Here is a 10838-nt window from a genome sequence, read left to right as displayed (position 1 = left end):
CTGGGAGGGGGTGTCCCTCCATGAGCAGTGATTGCTCCCCATTACTGTCCCCTCTAGTCCCTATTCCAGCTCCCAGGACTCTCCAGCTCCAACTCCCTCCAGCTTTCCACGTATCCATTTGGGTTCCCATGTGTTCCCACGGAAGCCAATCATTTTCCTCTCCTCAAGGCTGATGCAAGCAGTCACTGCTTCCTGGAGCCACCTGGAATGGGATGTCCTAGATTCTGCTCCAAGTTTCTGCTGAGCACTTGCTGGCCTTCCTCAGGGCTTTACAGTCTCTCTTCCCACTACTGCACCCACATCCACTCACACACCCTCCCCTCCACACCTTTCCTCTGTGCCTGCTGCTCTCATTCAGTTTTTCTCTTTTTTGTTGCTGTTTTTGGGCCATACTCGACAATTCTCAGGAGTTACTCCAGGCTTTGCACTCAGAAAATACTTCTGGCAGTGTTTGAGGGACTATTGGGATTTGTCACGGATCAATCCCAGCTCTGTGGCAGTCAGGGCAGGCGTCCTACCCACTGCATTCTCTCTGACTCACCTTAGCTCAATTCTGACCTACAGTTTTTCTCCAAATCAACTTTGTGTTTTGTTACTCCACCCTGGATTTACGTGTAGCGACCTGAGACCCACCCATTTCTGGGAGGGGTCTTGGGAACCGGATATTAGGTGTGACTTTACCTGCAAGACCCGGCCCATTCCTGGGAGGGGTCTTGGAATAGGTAGATAAACCCGGAAGCCAGGGGATTAAGGGTCTTGGCCTTTTGGCCCTGCTGGGGGCTCTGAGGAAGATGGCTGAAAGAGTTAAGACACAGGGCTAGCCAAGAATGGCTGAATGCTTAAAAGGTTATGAGATAGGCCACACACATGTGGTGGCTAGGGCCTAAATAAAGATGATTCTTCCTGAAGCCTGCCTGTGAGTGAGTGATTTCACATTTCACCTGGGCCTGAAACTCGCCGGTTCATGGGGTTGCTGAGCCACGTGGCTGGGGCCTAAGCACAAAGGCCTCCATCCATCGCCATCCAGCCACATCGTTAATTAATTAATACAACAGTGTTTTATAAATATAATGCTTTCAGTATGTAGATACTTTGGTGAACTCAATATGCACAGTTTTTGAGTCTCAATATCTCAGTGTCTGAATCCTTTCAGCAACAATGTAATGGAAGTCAAAGGGCAGTGGGTCTGGGGACAATGCAGGGGACTGGGTGAAACTGAGAGGTCTTGAAACGTCTTCCACAGAACCATAACCTAAAGTCTCCTTTATGCTGCCTCACATCTTAACCTACAGTCATCAGTATTTCCTCTCAAAGCTTACCACTCTGGTCTTCCAAAAAACCAAAAGAATGCAAACAAAAGAATGTTCTGCTGATAAGAACAGCCCTGCCTTTTTCCAAAGCCAGTTGGCTTGAATTACAGAGGACTTTTCACAGCTACACTTCCTTTTTCTTGTTATGTAATTGCAAACCATGTAATCAGTGCTTTGGTAACAGCCAGCAGAGGGAGGGGGTGAGATGGACAGAGAATCTGGGGACACTGTGGTTAGTCAGGGTGGGTTAAGGAAGACTTCTTAGAGGAAGAGGCTTCTGAACTGGAGAGAGAGCAACAGGAGCTGCAAGGTTGCCAGGGCACTAAGAGCAGGAGATAAGGGGGGAGTGCAGTATGCAGGGTGCAGGAGGAGCAGGGATCCCAGATGTCCTGAGATAGCCTGGATGTAAAGTGTTCCCTCTCCAAGAAGTGACCCTTGATTAGCTTCTAGAGAGCATCATTGCCCAGTTCCTCTTTGCTCCCTCCACCCCCCTTCCCCCCAGTGTTTGTGCATTCCAGTCTCCTTGCCTGAAGTGTCCAGAGCCATTTGCTTCATTGAGGGGAAGCATTTCTGCCTTTTCTCTGGGCTCCCTTCCCTGTCCTCTCTAGTTCTGGTCTCTGCAACTTTCCTGCCACCATTGTCACCCCCCCATTATCTACCCCCCCCTGCCTGTCTTTGACACAGGCATTGTATTTCTCTCTTATCATTGTCATGGTAGCTGTTAGTGTAGTTATTTCTCTAACTGCACTTACCACTCTTTGTGATAAGCTTGTTATCATGGACTGGTTCCTCCAGCCCTCATCTCTATTATCTCACTCACATATGAATGAGACTATTCTGTGGTTAGTGCTCTCCCTCTGACTTATTTCACTCAACATAAAATCTATTCACTCATAAGCAAATTTTGTGACTTCATTTTAATAGCTGCATAGTATTTCATTGTATAGATGTACCACAGTTTTTTTTTTAAATTTTTATTTAAAGAAAATGCATCACATAGTTGACATAACTGTTTATAATACATTTGCTTCAAGATAAGTGAAAGCAAAGTTATTTAAAAATAGAAAAAAGTAGAAAGGTCATTGCCAAATCTTTGTTCCTTGGGAACAGTCAGGCCTGGGTCAGGGCAGGAACGAGGGGGCTCCTGTCCTAATCCCCTTCACCAAGCTTAAATGGGGCCTCTTTTCCAGCCTTCTCTCAGCCTCCTACTGAGTTCCGGTGCCATCATAGTTTATCTGTCCTTTGGGGCCAGCCAGGTGTGTCAGGGAGCATTAGAGGACCTCATGCTTTAATCTCTTCCACTAAACATAAATGGGGCTATCCTTTTGGATCTTTTCCCAGCCAACTTCTGTGTCCCACTGCCATTGCCAAATCTTTATCATTACTAAAACCACCTCCCTTCCCATTATTCATCCTTTTTCTAAACTGAAGTAATTTCAATTTATATAAAAGGTTTCCTGGCAGATTGGATTTAGCACTTTTTTCTCTTAAAGCTCAAAGACCAGCTGAACAAATCAATAAACTTGTATGCAATATTTTATACCATACTTAGATAACCTTGCTAGTTTAGAAAAATAACCTCTAAGCACATTTTATATAAACAATTTAATAAATCACTTTCTTGGGGCTGGAGTGATAGTACAGTGTAGGGCGTTTGCCTTGCAAGAGTTTGATCCAGGACCAACCTTGGTTTGATTCCTGGAATTTCAGAGTGTCCCTCAAGCCAGGAGCAATTTCTGAGTACATAGCCAGGAGTAACCCCTGAGCATCATAGGGTGTGGTCCAAAAAGCAACAAACAAACAAACAAACAAAAAACACTTTCTTAAACACCCTTATACTACAGTACTCTACACCACTAAATCTAAGTATCAGTGGGGAAGTTAAAGAAGACATCTACTATCTACTGTGGAGAAATACGGAGAAAAATCCTGGCAAATCTCCAAGTCCAAGTCCACCCAAATGCCTGAACCTTATGAATGAAAACCTAAAATCAACATTTAATGGTTTAGCAATGAAAATCAAGAAGTCACTAGCCTTCAAAATAAAGAAATATATAGATAAATAATTCAACCAACTCAAAGAAGAACTCTTTCAGAAGACGACAAAATCCATACAAATGGAACTGAAGGAATAAAAAAACATGTTAGCAAGCCATAATAGTAGAATTACACAGGTGAAGAATCACATAGACAAACTTGAAGACAAATTACAAGCCAACAGTGATAAAGAAGTCAAAAAAGAAAGGAGAGACAAAAACCTGGAAGAAAATATAATGTAGTTAAAGAACAAAGACAAGAGAAAATAAAACTCTGAATTATAAGAACTCCAAAAGGAGAAACAAACAAGAAAAGGGAAAAACAAGTAGTGAGAGAAATAATAACAGAGAACTGCCCCATCCTTGCGAAAGAGGTTTCTCTACAAATCCAAGAGTCAAAAAAGAGTGCCAAACAAAATAGACCAAAACAAAACAATACCAAGACATTTAGTAATCTAAATGGCAAAAAAACAAAGAGAGAGATTGACTCTTTAAAGCAGTAAGGGAGAAAAAGAAAAACCTTCATGTATAAAAGAAACAATATAAGAATCAAACCAGATCTTCCATTTGAAATGAACAGTTCAGGCAAGAAAAGTGTGGAATGACATATTAAAACTACTGAATGAAAGAAACTTTCAACCTAGAGACTACTACCCAGCAAAACTCTCATTTTTATGGGAGGGAGGGTTAAAAACATTCTCAGACAAAAAAGATCTTGCAACATTTGCAACATCCAACACTGAATGAGCTACTCAAAGAGCATTACACAAACCAAACCCTCAATTGTAACAACAACAACAACAACCCTTCACAATATAATGGCACAATAGCCCTTTCTGTCAATAGTTTCCTTAAATGTCAGTGGATTAAACTCTCCTGTCAAGAACAGAGATAGCTGTTTAGATTGAGCAGGTGTCCAACCAACTGCTCTTTATAGATGTCTATAATAATGTGCTAATGCCTTTATCCACAGAAATAAATGCAGAATGCGTTTGGAAGTTATGGACTTCCACTACAATGTTCACTATAAATAGTTTTAATGTCTTAATTTTACTATGTCTATAACTCCTTGATCTTTTTGTCCACAGTGGTACTTGGAGATATAGGTTGGTCACCCCAGTTCCACATTGCAATGCTATACTATATTAGACTCAGAAGACAGGGCTCATTATGATAATGTCATGAAAAAAATTCTAATCTATTCATTTTCTACTTGATTATGCCTGCTAATATAATCTAATGTTTATGTCCACAGATAGCAATGGAATATGCAACTGCATGCCATGGACTCCTGTTACAGAGCTAATTTACTGTGGCTGGAGAGATAGCACAGTGGCAGGGCATTTGCTTTGCAAGTGGCCAACCCAGGACAGATGGTGGTTTGATTACCAGTATGCCATATGTTCCCCTCAAGTCTGTCAGGGGTGATTTCTGAGCTCAGAGCCAGTAGTAACCCCTGAATGCCACCAGATGTGCCCACCTGAAAGGATATGTTATTGTAGGGGCCAGAGTGATAGTTCAATGGTGGGCCATTTGCCTTGCATGCAGCTGATCCAGGATGAAACTTGGTTCGATCCCTGGCATCCCATATGGTCCTCCAAGCCAGGAACGATTCCTTAGTGCATAGCCAGGAGTAACTCTTGAGCATAACTGGGTGTGGTTCCTCCTAAAAGGACTATGTTATTGTAATCTGTTTTCAATTGTAGGTAGTTTACCATTATACCATAATGCTCATTATTTTATATTACTTTTAGGAAATTAGATGCTCAAGACTCATTAGACAATATTTCATGGTGTAGACTCCTCTTACAGCGCTCATTACCATATAACTTAGTTTTTTTTAAATATCTTTATTTAAACACCTTGTTTACAATCATGATTGTTGTTGGGTTTCAGTCATAAAAAGAACACCCCCCTTCCTTCACCAGTGCAACATTCCCATCACCAGTGCCCCCAGCTCCCTATCCCCACCGCCTATATTTTCTTTCTCATGGATACTTTTTTTTTATATTATTTATTTATTTTTTAATTAAACACCTTGATTACATATCATTGTGTTTGGGTTTCAGTCATGTAAAGAACACCACCCATCACCAGTGCAACATTCCCATCACCAATGCCCCAAGTCTCCCTCCTCCCCACCCAACCCCCGCCTGTACTCTAAACAGGCTCTCCATTTCCCTCATGCATTCTCATTATTAGGACAGTTCAAAATGTAGTTATTTCTCTAACTAAACTCATCACTCTTTGTGGTGAGCTTCCTGAGGTGAGCTGGAACTTCCAGCTCTTTTCTGTTTTGTGTCTGAAAATTATTATTGCAAGAATGTCTTTCATTTTTCTTAAAACCCATAGATGAGTGAGATCATCTGCGTTTTTCTCTCTCTCTCTCTCTGACTTATTTCACTCAGCATAATAGATTCCGTGTACATTCTCATGGATACTTTTAAATCTTCATCTGTTGGATTGTCTGCGGCCCCAGAAACCCCAGGGACGCTATCGGGAGAAGAGTGGAGGCAGAGGAAGGTCCCCTACCATCTACTGGCCCCGGAAATCTCGGAGTGAGACTATTCTGTGTCTATCTCTCTCCTTCTGATTTATTTTACTCAGCATAATAGAGTCCATGTACATCCATGCATAGAAAAATTTCATGACTTCATCACTCCTGATGGCTACATAATATTCCATTATGTATATGTACCACAGTTTCTTTAGCCATTCATCTGTTGAAGGGTATTTTGGTTGTTTCCAGAGTCTAGCTATTGCAAATAGTGCTGCAATGAATATAGGTGTGAGGAAGGGATTTTTGTATTTTTGAGTTCCTAGGACAGTGGTCGGCAACCTTTTTTTTTTTTTCAAATCTCGCCAAAACCACAATTGAAATTTATTTTGAGAGCCACACAGGGAGCACACTTACAGAGGCTAGGAGCAGAGTCCTGACTCCTGGAGTGCCGCCTGGCACACAGAAGAGCCAAATTAAAGTGTAAAGAGCCACACGTGGCTTGCAAGCCGCAGGTTGTTGACCACCATCCTAGAATATATCCCTAGGAGTGGTGTAGCTGGATCATATGGAAGCTCAATTTTCAGTTTTTTGAGGAATTTCTATATTGTTTTTCATAAAGGCTGGACTAAACAGCATCCAACCAGCAGTGAATGAGAGTTTTGTTCTCCCCACATCCCTGCCAGTATTGACTGTTTTTGTTCTTTGTGATGTGTGCCAGTTTCTGTAGTGTGAGATGGTACCTCATTGTTGTTTTAATTTGCATCTCCCTGATGATTAGTGCATATCACTTAATTTTCTAGACTTGAAAATTATGATTGTTTTTGAGAATGCTCTATACACAGAACCTTTCTTCAGTAAAGTTTACCCTCTTCAATCATGATTGACCTAGAAAATGAAAACATTTCCATCTGACTTGCTGGCTTTATATTTTTTAAGCATTCTGTCCCATTTCACTGGATCAACTTTTCAACTGTAACCCATGGATTGATCTTAAGTGTCTGTCTATGTGTGCTCATGAGTTTATGTATGGCCACCTCAATGTCTGTCTAATGTCCATCAGTAAAATACATGTCTATCTATATTGTATACTGTCCTTCGCCCTGTTATGTATAACCCCTCTTCTCCCCTTCTCTTACCACCTTACAAATTCTTTTCTCATCCTTCAATTTCTCACCTCCAATCAGTTATTCACCCCATTTATCCCTTTTTACCCTCAGTTCTTAACTCCTCAGGAAGTGGAATATTTCCCCCACCCCAACCAGCTGCCAACCAGCTCTCAAAGTAAAAAGATAAATTCTCAGCCTGAGAAGAAGTTGCTACTGTCGCTGCTGCTGATTTGTTCTCAGTGGCCCCTTTCCCCCCACCTCCCTTTGCTGTGGTCTATTGCTTGCTACCAAATTTGGTTTCTGAGAAGCCCCCAACTTGAGAACATTTCCTGATACGTGACTGCTAGGAGCCAAATTTTAGATTCCACAAGACCAAATCAAATCACAGGCTGAAGCTGTGATATAGATTTTATCCCTCCCCCACTAAACTATTTCAAAAGAATTAAAGGGGACATGTATATCTTCTTTGAATATTTCTTTATATGTATTTTCTTAATAGGTATAACCCTTATTGCCTATCTTCTTATAATGCCTATCCCCATATTGGGGGATCTGTTTAGTAGAGAATTCTAGTAGATATGTTTCTCCAGTGTTTTAGTTCATGTTAGAACCAGGTTATCAGGATTGTTTAGCATGTTATTTTTACCGCCATATGCACCAATAGTACTATGTGGCATTGTTCCTTTTTGCATAGGCACATTAAGAAGAGGAAATCTTACATGTGAAAACAACTTCTTATCTAATAGAGACAGAAACTCATAAATTTTATACTTCAGTGGGGCCTTAAACCCTGAATACTTTTCATAGTGACTTGGCTTAGGCTTCAGAAGACCACACATTAACCATTCACCCCGAATCTTGGATCCTATCTATGGACACAGCACGGTTTTCTACACCAGCACCAGGAATTGGACTTCTACCTGAGAAGGCCTTACAACTGCCCTGGCATAGACTTATGCAAGAGTGGGTTCATATGATACCCTGATGACTTGGTGACAGCAACAAACTGCTTTCAGGGCATGGCTCTCTGCATTGCTACCTAATAGTAAGAAGAAACTAGAAGATGCTCTTTATCACCCTGACTTGTGCCAGATTTTAGGGGAAAGACAGTTTTTCCCCATTGAGTATGTTTGCCATGGGCTTATTATAAATGACCTTGACTATATTGAGAAAAGTTCCTTGCATTCCCATCTTGTTGAAAGTTTTTTTTTTTTTATCAAGAATGGGTGTTGGACATTATCAATTGCTTTCTCTGCATCTATTGATATGATCATATGGTTTTTAATTTTTCTTTTGTTGATGTGGTGTACTATGTTGATTGACTTGTGTATGCTAAAACCATCCTGGCATCTCCAGAATGAATTCTACTTGATCAAATCCTACTTGATTATAGTGTATGATTGACTTTTTTTTTGTGGTCACACTCTGTGGCACTCAGGGGTCAGTCCTGGCTCTTCCCTCAGAAATCGCCCCTGGCAGGCACAGGGGACCATATGGGATGCCAGAATTCAAACCACTGACCATTCTGGATAGGCTATGTGTAAGGCAAAAGCCCTACCACTGTGTTATTTTTCTGGCCCTGGTGTATGACTTTCTTGATGAGGCATTGGATCCTATTTGCTAGAATTTTGTTAAGGATCTTTGCATCCACGGTCATCAGAGATATTGATCTGCAATTCTCTTTTTTTGGTGGCATCTCTGTATACTTTTTGTATCAAAGTGATGTTAGCTTCATAAAAACTATTTGTTTTGTTTGTTTTTTGGGGGGGGCCACACTCGGTGTTGCTTAGGCATTACTCCTGACTCTGCACTCAGAAATCACTCCTGGCAGGCTCAGAGGACCATTTGGGATGTCAAGAATCAAACTCTGAGTCCATCCCTGGTTGGCCATGTGCAAGGCAAACTCCCTACCACTGTGCTATCACTTCAGCCCCCACAGAAACGATTTGGGAGTGTTTCTGTTTCTTCAATGTTATGGAAAAGCTTGAAAAGTATTGGCAGTAGTACTTTTGAAAAGTTTGAAAGAATTCATTAGTGAATCCGTCTGAGCCTGAGCTTTTGTTTTTGGAAAGATTTGTGATTACCATTTAATTTCCTCAATAGTGATGGGTCTGTTGAGATATGCCAGCTAGACCATCATGGTTCAACCTTGGGCAGTTATAAGAGTCCAAGAATTTATTAATTTCTTCCAGGTTCTTATGTTTTGTTGCATAGAGTTTCTCAAAGTAGTCTCTGTTTACCCTTTGAATTTCTGTAATATCTGCAGTAATCTTCCCCTTGTCATTTCTGATTTGGTTTAGTAAGTTTCTCTCTCTTCCTTTCTTTGTGAGTTTTGCTAGTGGATTATTGATCTTGTTTATTTTTTCAAAGAACTAACTCTTGCTTTCATTGATCTTTCAAATAGTTTTTTGGATTTCTCATTTATTTCCCTCAGTCTTTCTATTTTTGATTCATTTTGTTGTTCATGTTCCAGTTTTGTAAGCTATGACATTAAGTTATTTATGTAGACCCCTTCTTTCTTCCTGATAGATGCTTACAAAGCCATAAGTTTTCCTCTTAATATAGCTTTTGCTGTGTCCCACAGGTTCTGATAATTTGTGTCTTCATTCTTGTTTGTTTCCAGAAATCTTTTGATTTCCTCTAATTTTGTCTCTGACTCACTGGTTGTTCAGTAATGTTTCTAGATGTTACAATTTTTTCTCTGTGATTGCTTGTTATTCACTTCTAATTTTAGTGCATCATGATCTGAGGAGGTAGTTTGTACAATATCTATTATCTTTATTTTATGGAGGTATACTTTATGGGCTAGCATGTGGTCTTTTTTTTTTTTTTGAGGGGTCACACCCGGCAGTGCTCAGGGGTTACTCCTGGCTCTACATTCAGAAATCGCTCCTGGCAGGCTCAGGGGACCATACAGGATGCTGGGATTCGAACCATTGACCTGCATGCAAGGCAAACACCCTACCTTCATGCTATTTCTTCTGCCCATCATGTGGTCTTTTTTTGGAGAATAAACCATGTGCATTGGAGACAAATGTGTTTCCAGTTTTCTGGGGGTGGAGAGAACACTATACATACATACATACATACATACATACATACATACATACATACATACATACATACATACATACAAACATATACTAGGCCTATTTCTTCCATTGTTCCTTTCAGTGATAGTATATTCTTTTTGTTTTTGTTTTTGTTTTTGGGCCACACCCGGCGTTGCTCAGGGGTTACTCCTGGCTGTCTGCTTAGAAATAGCTCCTGGCAGGCACGGGGGACCATATGGGACACCGGGATTCGAACCAACCACCTTAGGTCCTGGATCGGCTGCTTGCAAGGCAAACGCCGCTGCACTATCTCTCCGGGCCTGATAGTATATTCTTGCTAGGTCAAGGTCACAATCCCTTCAACCCCTTCTTGACTCTTTTACCTGCTGGCCTTTGCACTTTAAGGTCCTGCTACAGGTTGAAACACCCTTTTCTGGTTATCTCTTACCCATCTTTCAGATGCTGCCTGTACCTGCTTTCCCATATCAAAGTGGCTCCCTCAGGCAAGTCATAGCTTTGCTCCCCTCCTGGAGATGTCTTCTCTTGGGTCTGGGTAGGGTGGCAGGGTGGCATTCTAAGGTGGCTTTCTTTGGCCAGTGAGCAGGAGGATGTTAGGCTGGGTTCCCAGATTCCAAGTCTGTTTGACTCAGGGTTCAGAGTACACAGTGTACAATAGGATTAGAGGTAAACAATTAGGCCACTCAGAGGGTGTGGACACAGGCAGAATAAATCTCCATTGAGTTTCTTCATTCCAGCTTTGCCCTCAGAAATGCAGGCCCTCACCCACCAATCTCTCTCTCCTCAACTCTGCTGCATCCCCTTCTCTCCTGAGC

This window comes from Suncus etruscus, chromosome 6, assembly GCF_024139225.1.
Source record: "Suncus etruscus isolate mSunEtr1 chromosome 6, mSunEtr1.pri.cur, whole genome shotgun sequence".
NCBI lineage: Eukaryota > Metazoa > Chordata > Mammalia > Eulipotyphla > Soricidae > Suncus > Suncus etruscus.
Note: the sequence above shows the minus strand (reverse complement) of the source record.